Source organism: Dermacentor albipictus, chromosome 1 (assembly GCF_038994185.2).
Source record: "Dermacentor albipictus isolate Rhodes 1998 colony chromosome 1, USDA_Dalb.pri_finalv2, whole genome shotgun sequence".
NCBI lineage: Eukaryota > Metazoa > Arthropoda > Arachnida > Ixodida > Ixodidae > Dermacentor > Dermacentor albipictus.
Window position 1 is genome coordinate 36415928 of NC_091821.1, and position 22750 is coordinate 36438677.

At 48.6% G+C, this 22750-nt stretch overlaps 1 protein-coding gene and 1 long non-coding RNA gene across 2 annotated transcripts in view; one reads left to right on the forward strand and one right to left on the reverse strand.

Moving 5' to 3' along the window:
- Positions 1-22750, forward strand: part of LOC135901062 (uncharacterized) — a 97964-nt gene that overhangs the window by 898 nt on the left and 74316 nt on the right. The window lies entirely within an intron of this gene.
- Positions 19396-20891, reverse strand: LOC135901122 (uncharacterized). The gene is made up of 2 exons (XR_010564023.2): positions 20602-20891; positions 19396-19515 (listed from the first exon to the last, which is right to left on the reverse strand). It is a non-coding gene; the product is annotated as an uncharacterized lncRNA (long non-coding RNA).

The following is a 22750-nucleotide window of genomic DNA, read 5'->3' on the forward strand; positions in this document are numbered from 1 at the left end:
TTAAAACATTTCCCTATGGGCTTGGTAGCTATTGTCTAGCTCGCGTTGCGCCGAAACAAGGCGTGGCGACAAAGCGACCCTTCCGTGCTCATTGCCATGCAGTTTTGCACAGAGTGCGGTGTGAGTACACAGACGGCTGCGCAACGGTCCTCAACGGAACCTGGCGCGGTAGCTATGACGACGTAAATGTTTCTCCCACCTGTCCCAAATCTGCTTTGCGGAGGAGGCGGTGGTTTTCGATGACTGAAGCGAGAGTGATTTCTTGTGTGCACCTGTCATTCTTGGCGCACTTGATTGGAAGCCAAACAATCTATGTTAAAAAGATAGAAAACGCAACGGCTGAACAGGAGACTCAGGAAGCGCATAGCAATGTTGAATAGGGAGATTGAAGAACACTCCAGAAATTTACAGAAACAACAATGGGATGAGCTTTGTAATTCCATAAATGGTCGAATCAGATGTGGTGGAAATTGGAACTTACTTAGACATTTGCTGCATGAGAACGACACGAAATCTAATAGGAGAACAGCAGTAGCACGACTCGTCCATCGTGAGAGTCATGACACAACGGAGGAGGCCATTCTGGATCGGCTCGCAGCTAAGTATTTACCACTTAAGGATAGCAATGAGAGTACAGACCTGCCTGAATATACAGGGGAAAACTGTGAGCCTATGGGTCAAGACTTCACAGACAGCGAAGTTCGCGCAGCCCTGTACGACCTCAACAGTAGATCTGCTGCCGGTCCAGATGGCATTTCCAATAGGCTGTTGAAAATTTTGGACGATGATTCTATAAAATATTTAACAGAGTATTTCAACGAACTCTGGAAGAACGGTGATTATCCGAAGGAATGGAGAATTGCTAACACAATTCTTATTCCCAAACCAGGCAAGCAACTCAGTCTAGATAACCTAAGACCCATATCATTAACATCATGTCTGGGCAAAACTATGGAGCATGTCATACTCAATATACTGACTAAGTATGTAGAAAATAGAAATGTTCTTTCGCATAACCTGATCGGTTTCCGTCCTGGACTTTCAACTCAAGATGCAATGCTTTTAATCAAACATCAGCTTATTCTTGCTAGCCCGCTACATACGAGAGCTCTTCTAGGCCTAGATGTAGAAAAGGCCTTTGATCGCATCAAGCACAGGGCCATATTGGATATCCTCTCGGAGATGGGATTGCGTAAGCGATTGCACAATATAGTCAAAGCCTTTCTCGGTGGCCGTTCTGCTTTTCTCAGGTTAGGCGAACTCCAATCGACAACCCTGGAACTTGGGAATCGTGGGGCACCACAAGGGTCTGTCCTATCTCCCATGTTATTTAATTTGGCAATGTCAAAAGTGGCTCGAGGTCTCGCGCAGATTGAGGGTATCCACTTTGCTATATATGCAGATAATGTAACAATCTGGAGTGCGGAAGGTAATATGGGACAAACAGAGACCAAACTACAGGAAAGCATTTATGTGGTAGAAACAACACTTGAGGGTATGGGACTGAACTGCTCTGCTAAAAAATCAGAACTATTGGTATTACGGAGCAGTAAGCGTGGGCGCAAGCCGAACGGATATATCCCTTAGGAAGAACCCCGCATTGACATATACGCCAAGAATGGAGAACCAATCAGGCAGGTGGAGACTATTAGAGTGCTAGGACTTCTCCTGCAAGCGAATGGATCTAATGGCAGGATGATAGAACACATCTCTAACAAGTCAGAAGAAGTCATTAGTCTTCTGCGTAGAGTTACCAACAAGCATAAGGGGCTAGGAGAAGACGGTGCCATAAGATTGGTGCATGCATTCGCCTTTTGCCACTTCTCGTACGTGGCTGGCATGCTACAATGGACACAGGCTGATAAGAATAAGCTAAACGCTCTAATCAGACGACTTATAAAGACTGCACTAGGACTTCCCATCAGCACGGCCAATGATAGCTTATTGCGCCTAGGGCTGCATAACACACTAGATGAGATAGCTGAGGCTCAACAGGTGGCCCACCAGGAGAGACTAATGGGGACACGACCTTAGAGGGCGCTACTTGAAGAAATTGGCGTAGAAATTAACAACCACACCAACGAAGGAGAATTATTAACACAATTACAAGAGGGGCTACGAGAAACAATAAAGACGACCCCGTTCCCTAGGAACATGCTCCCGACACATAACCTCGAGAGACGGAAGGCAAGGGCGAAGGCACTCCTTCAAGACATAGATCAACATAAGCAGCAGGCGGTGTTCGTCGACGCTGCCTGGGTTAAAAATAAGGATGCGTATACCTCCATTGTTGTAGACACTCAAGGTAACATACGGGATGCCATCACCGTCTATACCAAGGACCCAACAGTAGCAGAACAAGTAGCAATCGCCTTAGTCATCCGGGCTAATCGGTGGACACATATTTACAGCGACTCTAGAACAGCCATACGCAACTTTACCAATGGATATGTAACACGGATAGCAACAAAATTACTAGAGAAGGTCAACAGTGAGAGGATTGAAATCCGCTGGTTTCCTGCACATCTGGGGGTGTTGGACGGAGCTCGGAGAAACCTCAATGAGGTGGCAAATGAAGCAGCACGAGGACTTTCTAGCCGTGCTCTTCAAGACCGAGCAACTTACATTTCACCCGGAGAACACAGGGATCGATTATTAACATTTAATGAAATCGTGAAGCATTATTATTTAAGCAGAAGGGAATACCCATTGCCACACGGTAAGCTTTGCAGAGCCCAAGCGGTCACATTACGTTTGCTACAGAAAAGAACATACCCAAGTCCAGATTTTATTAACAGGACCTATCCGGAGAGGGAAACTCAAATCAACTGTAATAAGTGCAATGGCATCATTACTCTTGACCACATGCTTTAGCAGTGCCCCGCGGCCTTCACAGACTGTGACAAAGAACAATAATGGTGGCGGCAAATTCTACACAGCGAATCACTCTCTGACCAATTACGGGCATTCCAGAAGGCCCGCGATGTGGCTGAAGGGCTCGGCCTGACAGTCCCAACGTGGGAGCGGCCCGCGTCAACCTGGGGTTGGCCTTCAGGACCCAATAAAGTTCTTCTTACCTTACCTTACCACACCATCAATGTAATCCGCGCAACAGGTGCCAAGTCATGATATTATATGAGAAAAAAAAGTCATGGTTGTGCCTCATCAATGAACCCTTTGTCGTAAGGATGGTGCAACCCGGCCCAAGTAGTAGAATGCCGTGTCATGCATGTGTATTCGTCCCAACGGTTATGCTTGAAGGGTTGCAGTCCTGATAGATTATATAGGGTCGTCCAGGAAGCATGATTTCCTTCCACTCCTTTGACGCCACCGCTGTTTTCCTCTGAGGACCACCTGCGCATTTACCCTTGGGAGATAGACCCAGCATGGTTGCCGGACCTTTCAATGAATCATTTGGTTCATAGTACACTCTACTTCATAGTAGTTCTTCGTGAATCCCTCGTCACGATGAGCCCTAGCTATACCCCCCCCCCTACTTTCCTCACGGTTCTACCGCGATTGTCTTTACCTCCCAGATCTCCATGGACGTTGAGCCGTGCTTCCTGCGAGGAAGCAGAAAATAGTTCTATTTCCCGTCAAATCTACATATTTCCCATAATTATTGCGCGCTCAGTGGCCTAAAAGTTACCCCTAGGTTACCACGTGTTGAGGGCTTATTTCCCATGAGCTTTCCCTTCACATTTTTTCATGACCAGACTTCAAAATTGACGCCCCTCTAGTCTTTCCTTCCTCCATGCGTATACGTACCATATGCTGGATCAACCACGTCGATGTTTATGCTGAGCTTCCAAGGCATGGTAAATACCTATGAGGAAGAAAGGCCTCTCAGCGAGAAATGAAACTACAAACAAATTTATTTTTTTAATGCGTTACCATTCTTAGGGTATTTCACGCACCTTCCGGGGCTATCTATTTACTAACCGTTTTCCCGCCTACCTGGGTCACTGGGTAGTCCGTGGTCAAATGGGTAGCGCATCGGACTGCTGTTCTAAGATAACACGGTCCGAAACCAACCATCAGACCAACTTGGGTCACTTAATTTGTGACAATGTGTGGATACGTGCCGCTCTTAACGGATCTCTTTCGCGCCAACATCGGTCACTGTAGACGCGGAACTAGGTAGGTACCGTTGTTCGAAGAAACTTTGACTCCGATTTGGAGTACTGGATATGTGCCACTGGGTCTGTGCTAGTCTCCAATGAACCTCTTTGATGCCAATTTGCGTTACTGTGTATGTGCGAGTAGGTGTGTGCCGCTCTTCAATGAACGACTATGACGCCAAATTGGGTAACTATAGGTAAGTCACACTGGGAATGTGCCGTTCTACATTGATAAAAAAGATCCCTTAAATTTATCCGATGCTTCGCGGAATCGAACCCACCTCAAGGGATCTCCAAGTACAGCAGCCGTATGCAATGCAATGAACGGCTTTCACGCCAGCGCTTTAGCAAGCTGCGCCATGAATTCACTAGGCATGTGCCGCTCTTCAATTAACATCTCGCCAACTTGGATTACTGAGTATGTGCCACTGAGTGTGCAGCAAGCGAAGGAACGATTCTCATCGTTCGCAGGCAACGGCGCGCCATGCTTCTCGTCTCGGAGGCCACGTGCTAACTACGCGGCAGTGCCACTAGATGGCGCAGCATGTCGAGGAGCCCGGTTGCCGCATGGCGCGTTTATCGGCGTTTTCACGCACCGGCGCGCCATACATTTCGGAGGCCACGCGCAGGCTTCGCGGCGCTAGCTGGCGTAGTGTGTTCTATGGAAACTGTTGCAACCGGGTCGCAAGCCCCAAGGGTAGCGTTGGCCTGGCGGCCTGGGGCACAGCTGGAAGCATCCGGAGGTCCTGGCAAAGGATGAGTCGACTGCTAACAGAACAACTTGTTTATTTTAGCATCGCAAAAGAGCGGCCGGTCAGGTCGATCGAAGTGGAGAAACGGGAGACCACGTTACTCGACGGAAGAAATCGAAGCCTCTCTCGGCGTCCGGGGGCAGCTGCTTTTATACTCTCGGAGTCGAGGGCAAGAAGGAACGGCTCGGAAGAGGTGCCCGTGACGGCGGCGCACGGACACGTTGTGACAAGAAGTGACGTATCCGCCGGGCCGGCGCCGGTCAGACCTCGCTTCACAGTTGGGGAGCTCCTCTCCCCGGCTGCCGCGCTTTGACAAGCGTGGGCACCAACACGCACACACACACACACGAAGACACGTGGCATTGAAACATGCCTGGACGCGCTTAGCAGGCGTTGGGACAGCGCTGAACTGGCCAAAATGTCCGCCGCTTTGAACGAAGCCCTGGCGTCCGTTGCATCCGCGCCGGCTGTACCGCACATCGGAGGCGAAACGTGACAAAGCGCAAAAGAGGAGTCCCGCTGGCGTACACGCCTTATACCTACCTCGTTTTGACGGTGGCAGTACGTTGTGTCGCTGTATTGATTCAATGCTAACGCATTCCCGTCGACAGTGGACGGAAATGGGTTCTGTCGCAATTTTATTTATTTATTTGTGTCACCCTCAGGGCCAGCGGTAATATAGAGGAAAGTGGTACGTATGCAGACAAGTAATTACAGGCTTTAATGGATTCCTGTTAATACAACTTTAGCTGAAGTAATACAAAGGCAGTAATTACTAACAGTGAACAAAATGCTTAGTAAGTTAAAACGCATGGATACAGGCATCTTTTTTGTCGCTTGATGATACAGTGTGTAGAGCAATGCAAAATCTGGAGTGACTAAGAGTCGACGTCACCAGTGTGGAAATGTTCCAGTCCTGTGAGATCATGAGTTAAGGATTGAGAGCATGCTTGTGTTAGGCATGACATGATTCCCCTCTTTTGTGCAAAGTCAAAAGGAGAGGAAGTACCGAATTTTAGAGCGCAGCTCTTACGGCGCCAGTTCCTGCGACGAACGTCGCCGTGCCTCGGCGTCGTAGCTCTGCGTAACCGAGTGAACGAGCACAGCGAAAGATTAAGTGAACGCGGAACGCAGCGGGAATGAAAGACGCGAGGAAAGCAGAGAGAAGGTGCAGTGGATCTATATACGAGGCGGAAAGTGGAGGAGGGTATGGCAAAAGCGTGAGAAGAAAAGCGTAGTGCGGCGGCAATGGCTACGAGATGACGCTAGAGCAGCGCGCGTCGTCAGAGAGGTCTAGCTGTCGGCGGCGGCCGCTGTCAATCGCGCCCACGCGACACCCACGTGCTGGCTCTCGCGATCTCCAGATTAGCGAGGCAGTCGTGCCACACATCGCTGCATTTGCAACGTACCGCACGAGACAGACTGTCCGCGCCAGCCAATATATCACGAAATGAAAACACGTATAGAACCGAGCTCAGATTTCTCGTTAGGGAGTATCATAATCGTCGGTTGCTTTTTTTAAATGAAAGATGAAATCGAGCGTATGGATTTGGAATAAAACTGAGAAATACTGCATAACTTATATAATAAATACGCTAGAAAAATGACGCAGACGCAGCATCTCTAACAATGTAGTGTATGATGCTTCAATTGTGGAGTTCAGCGCTGTCTTCCCTGTGGCTGCGGCCAAACTGAAAAGCTACAAACATGACATTTTCGCTGAAAATTTTGCGCAAGGATGTGAGTCGTCGGGAAAAAAGTGATCAACCATTACAGAGGAATCAACCACATCGATTTGTTTTCCGTCAGCTCGAGCTTACATCGTCTTCCGGTGTGTTTCTTTTGCAAGCGAGGTCAGCTTGAGCCTCGCGCAGGTAAATGTATTATACCGGGTATTCAAAATTAAGCTTTATGGTTTTCTTAAAATTAGGTACGCGAAGACCACCTATGCATATAAGTAATGTGGCCAAGGGGACACAAAGTGAGATGATAACTATCGCTGTCAGCAGACCAACTAACTAAAATTGAATAATTAACTTTTTGTTGACTGCAGTAAGTGGGTATGTTTGCACTGAAAAGTTAGGGGCAGTCGTGTTTCTACACGTATCATTGTCGTTCGCATGATTACGCATGCAAGAAAGTGAGGATTGGCGCAAAGCTTCTCCCTGATGTGACGTGGACGTTGCGTGCGGCGTTTAGTGTGACAACAGGGCGGAGGCATAGGCAAAGATAACTGTTCCTCTTCCCCTCTCGGCTGGCGAAAGCCTTACAATACTTGGAAATAAGCAGTCACTTTATTTGCGTAGCACAGGCAAGGACCATGCCCGCTCGTCTAGTCACCATTACGCACGCGCAGTGCCCTCCGGCTTCTCCGCTCGCGCCATTATCTTGGCATGGCAGCTGCCGCCATCGTGACAGGCTGCGCGGTCACGTGTTACGACAGTGGTTCTGGGTTCTTCGATTTTTTATTTCGCCAGCCGAGAGGGGAAGGGGGACAGTTATAATCTTTACCAATGCCTCCGCCCCATTGTCCGACTAAGCGCCGTACGCAATAGCCGCGTCACGTCAGGGAGGAGCTTTGCGCCGATCCTAACTCTCGCATGCGTGATCATGCGAACGACGATTAAAATTTGGAAACGGATATCCCGGAGCACAAACACGCTAGAATTCTTCCAACTGATACCGAGTAGAAACACGACTGGCTCTAACTTTTCAATACAAACATACCCACTAATTACTGCAGTCAACAACAAGTTCATTATTCAATTTTAGTTAATTAGGCTGCTGACAGCGGTAATTATAATTTTTGGTCCCCCTGGCCACATAACTTAATTGCACAGGTCGTCTTCGCGTGCCTCTCACTGCCTAATTTTAAGAAAACTGAATCGCTGATGTTTTGGCACAAATAACCGGTTGCATTTTTCATGATCACGCGAAAACATTTTTATAAAAAAATCCGAAGAAACAAAATTTCTTGAAGTTCGTCTGGGCGAAATTCGAGAAAGTGGTCTTCAGTTTCTCTCGTAATGATTAACCCTCTTGCGTCAAATGAATAAAAGGGGATTTTTTAAAAAGCACCAGCCTATAAATGATTTAATGTTTCTCCAAGTGTCCGTTTAATGTGTGGTCGCGTATTCACAATAAGTAAGCGAAAAAAACTGAAATATATATGCTACTGAAACCGCCGCGTGGTAAGCGTAGACTTCGTCTCACCTCCAAGTTAAACGTCCCGCCCGTGGCACTGCGCATAGTCAATATTAGTATTCAGTGTAATAATAAATTGTTACATAATAACATACCAGATACACAACACTGTTACACCACATACTTACAGAGGGAGCAATAATCCTCGTGGATGACGCGCGTCTTCGAGCTAGGTGTGCTGGCTCTCGACGATACCAATCCGAGGTTCCCCATCCTTTCCCTTGCCGGCATTCCCATGCTTATAACCAAGGCCACCGTGTACTTCTCACGTCACAAACAACAGCTGCTCTACGCTACTTCTCCCTAGAGGTGATAGACCGTTTTCGCGGCGATCCCGTGAGCACCGCCGTGTTTGATCATGTGGTGACGCGTCCATTGCTTGCCTCAGCTGCCTTCATGTTTACAATGGATGTGCATGACGCTCCCGTGCGTCTCAGCAAAGCTCTGTTTCGGCGGATACCGTATAGACTGAGACTGGGTAACGGCACGAAGCTTTGACCACAGCTTCAAAGGTCGTGTAAGCGCTTTCGGAGCTCATTACGCTTTGTACAGACGACGCGAGCCGCGTATACGGTGTTTGTACTAAAAGCGGTGCTAGAAATGTATTACAAGCTGTCCAAACTTTCGGAGTGTTTTAGAGCGGAGCTCTTAGGAACCCGTTCCTGCAGCGGGCGTCGGTGTCGTACCTCGTAACCGAGCGAACGAGCACAGCTACAGATGAGAGCAAACGCGCGGAGCGCAGCGGGCAATGAAAGACGGCGAGAAAGACAACGCGATGAGCAAAGCGGAGGAGAAGGGTGCAGCGGAACTATAATGCAGAAAGCGGAGGAAGAGAGTATGACGAAAGCGTGAGAAGAAAAGCGTAGTGCCGCGCAAGAGGACTACGGCGACGATGGCTGCGCCATCGCGCGTCCTTGTAGGGTGCCTCGATGCGCTCGCTCGCCTCCACTCATGCGGCGCTTTAGTGAACAGACGACGCATAGAGCTCGATGCGCTCGCTCGCTTCCGCTCCGTTCGCGGGGACGCGCGCATGGAGCTCTTTATAATATTATAGGCACTCTATGCGTCGTCTGTTCACTAAAGCGCCGCATGAGTGGGGGGTCTGCCTGCGGCGGCTGCTGTGAATCGCGCCCACGCGTCAGCCACTCGCTGCCTCTCGCGATCTCCGGATTAGCGAGGCAGCTAGTCGCTCCACCCTTCGCTCCGCTGGGGTCGTACCGCACGAGACACTGTACGCGCCAGCCAATATATCGCGAAATTAAAACACGTAGACAGCAGCGCTCAAATTTCGCATTAGGTAGTATCGCAGTCGTCGGTGAATATTTTTACTCTTCTTTCTTTATTTGGCAAAACTTTGAAGAAGCGGCTTGTCGTGTTTCTGACCCAGTAACGTTCTTCGGTGCGATCACTATGTGATTGTTTATTTTCTGCTTTATCGCTCGCGGGTGCACTCAATTGCGACAGATTTAAGTGGCGGTAACTCGAAGCAAATCTGATTGAGGTTTACAGCTGTTTGCAGCACACAGAAAGGAATGTACCAATATCGATTCCCTTTCCGTGCTACACGTTCAATTCACTTGAGCAATTTACTGGTGCTTCCTGCTTGAGAAACAGACATGATGAATCTGTTTGGAGAACTGACACAGGCTGCTGTGGTCAAATATTTGAGTGAAATATGCCTCTTGGACCGGTTCGCTGCAGCCAGCAAGAAGCCTAAGGCCCATTCATTAGTAGTGTTGCACATATTCAGGATATCATTGTTCCTCAGTGGAGGTCAAGTGTTCATGTGAGACTTGTGTCTTCTTTAAGAGGCGAGTACGCGAGGTTTTCTTTTATGCACTGACGGAGCAAATAGTTTTCAGTCTGTGTAATTAAAAAACGCAGGATCGAGACATGTTGAGGCAGGATGTGTTTGCATTTTCCATTTCAACGCAGCCTAAGCTGCGCTGTAGTGCCTCGAGTATGCTATAGGCGTTGTAATTGGAGCTGTAAAGAGCTACTTCATGGTTTCAATTCGAAGTTATAGTGAAATGGTGGGTTTCGCGAACAAAGCGCGCCTCGCCATAACGACAGTCGGTTGCTTCCGTTGCAGGAGGGGTGTGCCATATCGTCGATAAAAGCTAGCGAGGGCGACTATATGACACATTTCATCGCTTGCAGGTGATTGCGTGGTTCTCGATCTTAACCACAAAATTTTCTTTCATGGGATTGCTGTTATGGTGCTCGTGACGTATATATATACTATGATGCGCCGTCGTGTTAACAGCCAATGCGTTTCTGGGTGCCTATTTAAGAGAACGGTGAAAGTAGTACCATTTCACACAAAATGCGCGCCTATCTCTTCCATTTAGGCCTTAATACAGTTGCCACATTTGACTAATACAACTCACCAGAGTCATAAGAATTATGATGAAAGCTTCGCTGGGCAGTGTCCTTCTAACACGGATATATAATGTTGACACCAAATATCAAGGTATTTCTTCCATTTAAAATGCTACGTCTCTCATACTTGAGTAATAAGGGAATAATAAGTGTTTAGAGGAGCATCATAAATAACTTCGCGTGTTGAACTTGCAGACGTTCTTTTTAAGCAAAATTTATGAACAGACAGGGTGCATATACGCATTGCAAGACCAGTACGTAGACCCCTTCAGCGCTACATAGCTTGCGATATCCAAGTCGCAAATTTTCATGACTCACGCGGTTTCAAAGAAGAAACTGCGTTCCACGCATGACAACAGAAATAATCCGAAATAACCTTCTGTAAGTACGGTTCAAGCCGCCAATACTCCAAGCACGCACCAAGAAAACGAGCGTGCGCGGCAGCCGAGCGAGCCGGAGCAAGCGGCGCCCTGGCCGTGACGTCACTCGCGAGAGGGCGCCACTCCAAATAATCGCCGCTAATAGATGCTGTTGATGCGGTTGGCAGTGTGACCCGTGTCGACGAAGCCCGGCTGCCGAGCTGTCAGTTCGTTTGGGTGCCTAGAACATCGCCCGACATTATATTCCTGAAGGCTATAGGCAGTTAGCTCGGCCCGCAAGGCCAGTGGGAGACCTGTCGTACCACGGCGTTTACAGCCTCCAAAAATAGCGCGCCGCCGCGCTCAAACGCCCACCCAACTGTTCCCGACATTGGTATCTTATTTTTGTGTCCTGCAGCCTTAAAGCTTGCTCGCCCACGGGAGAAAAACCAATAAGAAAAAAAAGTATCCTACCAGATCTACGCAACTCAGCATTGGTCGGGCAGCCTTCCGTCACCTATAGCTGCAAGGATATGGGTTCGAAATTCCGCGATGAGTTTCGTTTATTCACTATTGTATGCTCCCTCATTCTTTACCCTACAAGAGCAGTAGCTGGTCTAACGACGACGCCATGGCTTTCGTTTTTTTCGTTCTCGTTGCAAAAACCTTCGCAACACTTTGGGAGAAGGTGGCTCTCTGTACGCATGACAAATGCGCCGTTTGAACTGATGCTGTGAATCCCTTCCACTCTGAGCGATGTAACCCACACGTCCGTATTCCATTATCGCTGTTAGGCTCGCGCGAAAACTATCATTGTAGCTGTGATGGTCGCGTAACTGTGTGGCGCGCCGATGCCATCGATAATCATTTCACGCAGTCAATTCCGTCGTACGGTTTCTCACGCTATGTATAAGCTGAGCCCGATGTACAAAGGAGATGGACACACGCGCCATATCGTTTCAGAGTATCCTGAAAACGGAAAAAAATGAACATTAAAATAAAGAGGGGGGGGGTGTTAATGGAGAACCATGCAGGCAGTCATTTAAAAAAGAATAGTTTGATTATTAGATGAGAAAATAAAGGTCGAAGTATCAGTATTTGAATTTCGCGCCGAAATCCCAGCGCCGGTACGTCAGCGTGACGTCAGGGATTCCAAAGTATGTTTACGCATTTGGGCCACGTTGGCTGAATAAAGGTTCGCGAAACTTGCCATGTTTAATATTTCGTTCCTTCAGAACACAATGTAGTCAATCTGTACCACTATATATAATTAGTAGGCCCTAGAAGCTGCTATCAATATCCAAGACGTCAAAGCCCCCAGATGCGGGAACTTAAGTAGGCGTCGCCACCCGTATTTCGTTCTTGCGCTTTTTTCTGGCTTACCAAACGTCTTATCGTTGTAAGAGTGGTGTTTTTGGTGTTGTAGAACGGTAATTTACTGATGCAGAAGAAATGATTTTTCCCTTTAGTGTGCCTTTAAGATGCGTGTGTATTCGGTGTAAATGGTGCTCTTGTTATGTGACATTATCAGTGGCACATAACCAGCCTAACCACTATAACGAGCAAAACCATAATTCAGCCTTCCCCTTTGGATTAGTAAATGAATGCCTGGGATTGCGATGGAACACTCGCGCACCTTCTTTGGGTCCGCCCGCGTTACACTACGCAGAAGGTTGTGCTGCAACTTCGTTGTATGCTTCATCTTTATTTTTAACTTTCTATTTCTTTTTTTTTACTTTATACATATTGCCGCGAGACAGAAGTCTGTCGCATTTGGCCGGCATCGATGAAGAGGTAGAAGTCGCTCCTAGCCATCCTGGCTGCTGTGACTCCTATGCTGCTCGCCTTACTTGTAAATATTTGTAAATATACGTTTTTTGTGCAACATTTTTGGTTCAAGTGCTGGGCCTGTTCTGTTGCTGGTGGAGTGCTGGTGATGCCTGTTCACCATCACCCCAGCATGGAACTCCGAAGTGGTCGCCGCGTTGTTCCCTCGGCGATGGCCACTGAAAGCACCCACCGCGCCGGAACTTACCGCGCAGCCGCCGTCCCCGCCGTCTGTCATCTTATCGCTTTTAAAAGATCCAGGCACCTTCTGTGGCACAGATGACGTGGACATTGAGGATTGGATTTCATGGTACGAGCGTGTCAGCAAACAGAATAGGTGGGAAGAAATGCTTATGCTGGCAAATGTGGTATTTTATCTTAAGGCAACCGCACGCGTCTGGTACGAGACGCATGAGCACGTTCTCACCTGCTGAGACCTGTGCAAAGAAAAACCGAATGACTTGTTCGGCAAGCCATTGGGTCGTCAGCTAGCCGCTAAAGAAGAACTTGGCTCTTGCGCAGTCATCTACAGAATCATACATCTCGTATATTCAGGAGCGATTTGCTGCAACGTTGACGGTAACATGTTTCTAAGTAGACAAGATCGGGCACATAGTCAAAGGTATCGCCGACGATGCTTTCAACCTCTTGGTATAGACGAGAAAACCATGGCCAGGCGGCGCTACTGCGCCTCCTGACAGCGCCCCAATGTGGAAACGCCAAGCAGCGCGGTCGCGTCGTGGCGTAGTCTCCGCTTTGTTTACGTTGTGCCGTCCGCGCTTTTCTTCGCTGCTCGTTCTCGCGGCGCTCCGTTTTCGACGGCGGCAGATCGCCTGCTTGCGCAAAAGCGATGCAAAGATTGCCGTGCGGTTTCAAGAAGGTTGGCGACGCCGACAGCTTTTTTTTTCGTGGCGGCAACCTCACGGTAGGGGAGCGTCTGCTTCCGAACGTGTACGGCGTTGAACACATTGTGGACGGTGATGTGAGAGTGAAAGCCAAGTGCGTGTCACAGGTGTCCGACAAGATCGTTGACGACGTCGAGTTAGAGGTACACACCATGTTCAGAAATTTAGCCACTTTTATTTCAATTAGAACATAAGTCACACTGGCAGCAGGAACTTCTGTTGTCATACTACTCGATGACTGCAGATCCATTGGGCTGCTTCTTGACGGTTCCGTCACTTCACAAAGGCATGTTCTGGAGTCTGTTTCACACGTGTCTTGCTGCTGCTCAAGAGCTGTGTGGCTGCAGTAAGAAAGCACATGTCCCGGTGGTGCTGACTGCTGAGAAGACTGTTGTGATTGCCAGTGGTCTGTTTGGCGCCGCTTCCATCTGCATTGCATATAAATGAAACAGTATGTGTGCCTGTTTGTTGTGGGGATTAAATTACTTCCAATAATATGTTTGTAAAGGTAACGTTCCTGTGAGTGTGTTTATATTATTCTACAAGAGTGGTACCACTACAAGTTATGATACTTGCACACTTAGATACTTAGAAAGCATGGGCAAACAACAAACATAACACGCACGTCTCGAGCGGCTGCTTCCCGACGCACGCGACGACCGCGGCTTGCATTAAATACGGTCTGCTACCACACAAAAGTAGCGCGCGGCCCCTTTCGTTACCTGCACAACTAATAATTTAAGTTGCAGCGTTTGGAAAAGGGAAATAATTCTCTTGAGCTCGTCCATGCCGATCGCGAGGGAAGCCACAGTGCAATCAAATAAATTCGGTGGTTCTAAGTGCCAAAACCATGCCAAAACCACGAAATCATTATGAGGCCCGCTGTAATGGGTAGTCTCAGGAATAATTTTAACCTCCGGGGGTTCTTTAACGTGCACAAAAATCAAAGCACACGGTAACAAGGGTGTTCTTGCATTTTGCCCCTTTCGAAATGCGGCCGCCGTGGCTGGGAATCGAGCACGCGTCGTAGAGCTTAGCGGTGCAACACGCACGCATTTACCGCTAACAAACGGCGGATCCCACCACAATTCAACAACGCGACGCGACTACACAAACGGCCGTGCACTAAAAACAGGCTTATGAGTATTCCGCTTTCAAGATATTACACGCGAATGCGAAAGTATGAGACTTACTTGACTCGGCCGCGCACTGCAGTTATCCATGCTTGTCGTCTGTCCTTCTCGTACCACTTCCCAGGAAATCTGTAGAACTTCACGGGCGGCGTAGGACCTTTCGTGTTTTCGAGGCTGCTGTGGCAATCGACAACACATCAGTATTGCGTGCCACCTTTCCTGGCTGATGAGGTCGCACTCGGCATCGCAAAAATCACACGCACGAGCGCTCCCGCCGTACAGAACACGGGCGCGCGCCAGCGCAGCGACGACCCTCGAAACTTCCATCGGTCCGCTAGGGGAGCATTCGGCGCTGGTGCCGCGCGGGCAAACTTTAGGTTGCCTCGTCAATTCGGGAACTGTGCTACCGTGGGTGCCTTTGTGAAAGAGTGTCGGCGATTCGAACAAGCAAAATCTCGCCGCATCGCCCAGCAAATTCACCAGGCTCCCCAATACTGCCACATCGTCATCATGCGAAGAACCGCCACCGACTTTACAATCGCCTGCTTCGGACACTTTGACACGTATCGTTCGTTGTGAAATAGAAGCGATGTCACCAGCTCCTCTTGCGCCCGATGTCTAGACTGCCAACCAGCCTATATGGTTTCCTTAATTCAAGCCGTGGTTCGACAGGAGATCACTAATTTGGGACTCTCCTCTGTGTGCACCGTGCGCGTTTCACCAGTAATACCAGTCACATGATCACTTCTACCAATCGCACAGAGGGACCAGCCTGTTTACTCGGGATACCGCAATCCCGCCGAGTGGAGGACGCCGGATGATCGCCCAATATGTTTCGCGTGCTCTCGAGTTGGGCATATTGCGCGGCACTGCTGGACAAGAAATCTAAAAACGCTGCTGCTGGTGCCGTCGAACGTCGCCGACTGGCTGGAGCACCCAGAACCCTCCTCCTGAAGGCTACTCCCGTACAACATCGATGTGCTCTCTGCCGACTGACACGCCCGATGTCGACACTCGCACCGCTGCTACAGTGTACTGTACCGCTGTGTATATGGTAGTTCACCATCACCGCTCGACCGCCGATCTCGCTCGCCGCAAGCCCGCCCACCGTTTCCCGTCGCCTGCCAACCCTCGACGCTACGCTCCGGAAAACTAACGAGTGCATGCAGCTCCCGGAGGTGACGCTGCATTATTGACCCGGCTTCGGAGACCTCGTCTGACTACCCCTACCCGCGTTAATTTGCTCGAAGTGACGGTGTTACTGTTACGGCCCTTATTGGCACCGGTGCACAAATCTTGGTGATGAGCGCTTGTCTTCGTGGGAAGATGAAGGAAGTCCTGACACGTGCCGTGCAACGTTCAGTAAGAGTCACTGATGGAAGCACACCTAGCGTTGTTGGAACATTTCTTGCCCGCGTCACTATATCTGACCATCGGACAAGTGCTCTGTTTCTTATGCTTGAGCAGTGCCCATAGGACGTGATCTTGGGCATTGACTTTTTGTCTACACATTCAGCCTTCGTCGACTATGGCGCAGGTGTCCTTCAACTTGGATCCGTCAGCTTGCCCACCAGTGAATTCGACAAAATGGTAACCGCGGACCTTTCACCTGCACACGCTGATGAACTTTGCCGTGTGTTAGCGCCGTATCGGGATGTTTTTGACTTCGACAACCGCCCGCTTGGCCAGAAAATGGTTGTCATGCATCGAATCGACACCGGCGACGCAAACCCTATTCATCGTCGTCCGTATCGCGTTTCTGCTGCTGAACGAGTGATTATACAAAAAGAAGTCAACAAGATGGCAGAAAAAGGTATTACAGAACCTTCGAGTAGCCCATGGGCATCTCCACTTGTGCTCGTCAAGAAAAAGGACGGCACGGGTTTAGGCAACAGTGTTCATCGCTCCGGTGCATTGTTTTTGTCAACATCATGGCTTCGTTGTTTCTTTTATCTTTTGTGTGTTTTTGGCATTTCTATTTTCCTTATTTTTGTTTATTTGTTATTTAAAAAAAATAGTATTATTTTTTTCCTTCATTTTTTACGACGAACGCGCGAACACTGGCCCTAGCGCGTTTGCCCGGTTGGCGCCGAGAATTTTTTAACAGTCCGTTTCTTACATTTTTTTTCGAGAACATTCTTGTGCGTGGGACCTCTTTGAGTCCCACGTGTGACAAGAGTAGTTGAAGTTCGTGTTACAAGTCCCCGAGCCCACAGCGGTATGCGCCATTGAGCGTGGACCCTTTCTGCACTATCACTAGGATCGGCCCACATGAGGATTCGTTTTTGTCAACATCTCGGACACATTTTTTTCCAGAACCTAGCCATAGACAGCTTCGCTGTAAAACTGGACAGAATACTGTCGTCGGACCAGTAAAAGATATTGGGGAAGTAGCCACAACGGACGTCTGTGCTAAAGGCAGCTGGAGCGCTATAGTTCAATGTTGCAGTACTTCGAGATAGGCTATAGCTGTGACAGCGATGCGTGCCGCGTCTTATTTCGTCGCGCGCCGATTTGCGTTTCTTTGTTAATCTAGCTCTTCCGTTCTCTTCCCCTTCCCCCGTGTGGGGCGGCAAACCGGAGGCGTTTCTGGTTAACTTCTTTCTTTTCTTTCACACACACTCTTACCTCCCCTGTTACTCTTCTCCTTGTAATCTTATTTCCCCATTCCCCCAACAGCGCACTTGAGGTCCTCCCCCAGTGTGTGAGACAATTACCGCGGTTTTCCCTCTATTTTGTAGCCAGCTCCTCTTCCTCCTCCAGGAGTGCATGGTCAACGGGAGTTGGCAGAGGACGAGTTTCGTTAATTTTCCTATTGCTCGTGGTAGGAGTGCCTCACCTCGCCAGCGGCCGTATGTACCTAAAGGTATTTTTGGTTTGCTCTTGCAAGACTTCCTTCCGCTAGATTCTATTCGTCTCGTCATCCACCCTTCACGACCAGCCTATCCAAGCAGTAACGCGGGCGGAGCGCCGCTCGAACCATGACGAAGTGCAAAAACGAATAGCGTTGAAATAGAACCGTTACATGTACCCAATAATGCGTAAAACAAAACGTTAGCGCCAACCAAAAATCTAAAGCGACTATCCCTAAATAACTGTTGCCCCTTTCACTGCAGGAGGTCGAAGGAGCAAGCTGTAAAAACGAGCAAGTTGCTGTCTTTGTTGCCTCAATCAGCGCACGACGAGAAAAGAACGCAGCACGTTGCTTGCCTGCTGCAGGATCTGAATCACACTTGCGTTTATTTTAGGCAGGAGACACACGGTACGATTCGGCGTCCGATCCGACGTGCGGCACTGCATGCTCCGACGTGCTAGGCTTTACAACATGCGGCATGCGACGATTCGGGGCACGCGGTGCGTGCATCCGAACGATCGAGCGGTGCGCAATCTCCGAGTTCGTCGAAGAGCGCTTATTTCTGCCAAAACAATTAACACTGCACACAGTTTGGTCGCCCGTAATTAAACACAATTGGTTTACTAGACGCAGTCGTTGCGAAAGGCAAACGTGCAAGCGAAGCGAGCAGCCTCGCTCAGACGGTCGGTGCGTATACTGTCTGCCCGCGAAATGCCCTCGCATCGCGGCTCCCGATCTCGCCAGTAGCTTAGTACTAGTCTACTAGGCGCTGCTTTGCAAAAAAGGCACACGTTCGAGATAATTTTACTGAACTGGTAACTATCGTGTCGGAAACAAACGGCAGCTGGCAAAAGAAAAAAAAAAACGGCGAGAAACCGACCCGCCGGCGCCGCCTCTGTGGAGGGAACGTTAGAGAACGTCACATGCCAGCCGGGCTATAATTGGCTGCGGCCAAATGACGGTGCGGTTGTCGGATGCGTCTGACGATGAAAATCTGCCCTGTTTGTCGCACGCCGCGCGTCCGATCCGGCGATTCAACACGGCACATACCCAGGAATTCTGGACGTGCGTTTAGTTTCTTTTTCCGCCACCACGTGGCGTATCGACTTTAAAGATTTGAAATTCTCGCCGTGACGTATGCCATGACGCACAACTAAAGAAAACATAATAAAAAGAAGCTCACCCTGAGACTTTTGCTTCACCTCGGCACTTGGAAACGAGTGCGCTTATGTGTCAGCCTTATCTTGAAGACAACCTGCAATGAATCGACTTGCATTGAATCAATGATTTTGCTAGACACCTTGCCAGACAACTCGTCGGCATTCCGGGTGAGATGTCTGGCCGAGATAACGGCTCCCGCAAAGCTTCCGGTGGGTTTCCTTTCTTCGTTGTTTTTTCTTACTATTTGTGCTCGACTGCGACCGCGGGCTTCCCTATACACCAGAACACCGTGAATTCAAAAGGCGCCGCCATATTGATGAGCGCCGGTCGCGCCATCTATCCCAAGCGCCGCGAAGTAGCAGGCCTGGGCTGCCACGCCGGGAGATGCGGCCCGGCGCGAAAGCGAAACTTCGGCTTTTTAGCTGGGCGGAAGGCGTGTTTCACGTTTTTTCTAACCTGTCATTTTCGCTGTCTGGATTCAATAAAACTTCAAGACCTCGTGCAAGTCCACAATGGACGCACTGAGTGCTGTGCAGACTGCAGAAGCAAATACATCGGGTAGGTACGCTATTGCGTTTGTACAAACCGCGCGCTATATGCTAGAACACCTGTGAGCTTTTTGGCACGTAACCTGTGAAGGAATTTACAGCACTGTGTTGGTGCCATATATTATTAAAGCACGCAGAACACTGTCATCTGCACTTTCAGTTTGGTCTTGTTTGTAATGGTCTCTACTGGGTTGGCCGCGCTTGGCAACCAACTGGCGAGGTCGTTTGACTGCCTGGTTAGCAGACGCCTGCCCTTCACCACCTGCACACTGAAAACAAAATAGATGTTATAGTAACAAGGGCTGTAGTTCTTTCCCATGCCATCACTTTTGCGAAGATATAAAGTCCTCTCAAAATGAAATAGAAAATACACCAGGCCAATTGTATCGTGCAACCACTTAAGAGTACAACATTCAGAACAAAAGCCTACAGCACTCGAACAAGCAGCATATGATGCTAAACCTGCACTCATTGGAAAATGAGGTACTACAGTAGTTATAATGTTCAACTACATGTGCAGTCAAAGCCCGTATAACAGGGCGAGCATGACAGATGCAGGTGTTGTACAGTTGCACAAACCATGACAGGGCACGTAAAATTACCATCCCTACTTAAAGCTGCATCATCAGGACCCCTTTGGTACAAGACAACAACCGCACCTGCATTCCAAGAAATTAGCCCCACCAACTGCAGCTACCTGGTACCAGACCTGTTTCGCTTATGCGAGGCCATCGGATTGTTGGCGCTCCCTTAGAAAAGAAAACAGTAAAAAAAAACTAGTGAGAACGATCAAAATTTTGTTACAAAATACAAGAATAATTAAGCACCTTATTTTCCTCGCCATATGAACGGAAATATTTTGCGCTTTGCCCCGCATAACAGCCCGCACGCAGTTTAGAGTTCAGGAGGCTCAAATGAATTCGTTACGAATGACACCTGCAACACCAGCTCGTAAAGGTAGGTGCGCTGCAAGAACACCTTCGGCGACGAGTAGTCGTCGTTTACGTTTTTGTGGACGCATGCTACGTGACGAGCAGACTTCGGTTTACTTTCATTAGCAATAACGCTCACCAGCAAGGCCTACAACTTGTCGTTCACGCTTAATGGTCATTCCGTGCACCAGCTGCAAGTACCGCTAACCGCAAACTCAACTGTTCCGCTTAACCGTCGGGAGCTCTGCCTGAATGAAAACACGAAAAGGCTTGCCTTTTTGTTATAGCCAAGGCGAAGCACCGGCGCGGGATTCTGCTCTGTAGGCTTGTTGCCCAGAAAGTGCTCGGAGCAAACCTGCGTATTACGTTTGTAGGGCGCAAAGTTGAACGTGGCACCAAAATATACACAGATCGAATACTCACTCGTGCATTTTCACTGGGTTGGTAGTTCTTCCTATTCACTGCAGCTATCCACCGGTGGCGCAGCTTGGCATTCTTCGTTGCGGATGGAAATCGGCGCAGGCTGAAAACACCGCACCGGCACGATTCCCTACGTGTGTTGTGCTCTTCGCAAACAGCGCTAAGCAACCTGCTCCTTTTCCGCTGGTTGTTTTGGCATCCAAACACGACGCAATGATGCCCAGATGACTTCTTCTACTTTGGATCCGAGTGAACGGGCACATTTCCGCACTTTGGAGCCCTAGAGCTGGCGCTTGCCATGTCTACTGGTCGCCGGCGAACACACTTTGGCAGCCCAGTACAAAATAGCGCCGATCGACCGGGCAACCCGGGTGCGAGAGTATGCGTTCGGTTAGTCTGGATGCGAGACTAGCGTGTTCTGGTCTATAGTCAGCGTTATGTTTCATGTGTTTTCTAAGAACCGGTGTGATTCAATAAGAGGAAGCTTTAGCTCGGGCCCTTTTTCGATACTGGCTGCTGAAATACATGTAAAACGCATAAATGATTTTATGAGAAAGTCGCTCAACCGATCTGCATGAGAATTGATGCATTCAAGAGAGAACGTTAGACCACAGTGATCGCTGCAATAATAATTTTAATTTAGGTCATGGTATTATTGACAACAATTATCGGAAATCGGTAAATCTGAAAAAAGAATAGAAGTACGAAGTTTACCAATCCGTTAGTTGGGATAAAAACTGATATCGCATCCCTCTAAACTGCATCCCTTGGAGCATCTCAATCGACCAAATTCGATGTACGAATTTATAACTTATGTGAAGTTGTTACAATGCCTGCAAAGATTTTGCGAATGCCATATTCAGGAGTTAGGGGTGTATTTCAGGGTGGCATATGATATATCATTTTTGTCCGCATTAGATGAAATATCAGGTGCAGCTTACAGAATTCCGATATCGTTTTTAGTTGCCGAGGTACAGAGTCGTATACTTCGAGTATTGTTTCTTGAAATTTCGAGTTCTTTTAGAATTTAAAAAAGTGGAAGCTAAATAAAAATTCGCTTTCTGAAATGTCATTTTAACTATTCCTTTTAAGTTCAACATAACTCATGAATTGCGGTGCAGTGGTTGTAAGAAGAAAGGATAGCTCATTTCCCATGTAGGAGCTAAAGCTTCCCGTTCATGCAGTTAGGTTTAGAATAATATTTTTCCTGAAAGAAGAACCAAGACGGGTAACGTATTTACATTATGGCGGCCGCAGTACGATGGGGCCGAAATGCGAAGACACACGTGTACTTAGATTTAGGTGTACGTTAAATATGCCCAGGTGGTCGAAATTTTCCATATTACCCCACTACACCGTGTCTCATAATCTGATCGTGGTCTTGGCGCGTAATACCTCATAATTTTTTTATCTACAGAATGTACAGTAATTTACAGTAATTGACAACGACAAGCCTACAGCAGGCCAGTCATTGAAGCGTTCACTTCTTCAGACCTAAGCTCGTGCTCATCTTCCTCAGCTTTGTGCAGAGCTACGCAAAACATTTCCACTTGGCGTGGAAGCGCCGTCCCGCTGCTTTTCAGGCAGAAAAGGACTGGTAGCGTTTTAGGCGGCTGACCTCAACGACGTGATGTGAAGTCTGGATGGAGCGAGTAGTAGGTGCGACTGGAGACATCTCACAGGGTTACGTTGATTACCTGACAGAGGACCCGGTAAGGGCCGGAGTAGCGGGACAAAAGTTTTTTCCGAGAGGCCGAAACAGCGGGTGGGAGATCACAGAGGGACATACCCGGGAATATAATCGGCGTCCCGGTGACTACTGTCGCAAATGCTTTTCCGCTTGTTCTGAGAAGCACAAAGGCGACGGTGAACAACTTCGCGTGTTTCTTGGACTCGAACAATGACATCGCTTGTATACTGAGACACGGACTCTTGAGTGGAGGGCAGTATTGTATTAAAAGGCAATACTGGGTTTCGGTCGCACAACAAATAAAATGGCGAGTAACGTACAGTGTCGTGGCGTGATGAATTGTACGCGAATATGACAAACAGGAGAGCAGTATCCCAGTCATGATGGCCATCAGAAACATACATGAACAGCATGTCTGTTATTGTTCGATTAAGCCCCTCCGTAAGACCGTTCGTCGGCGGA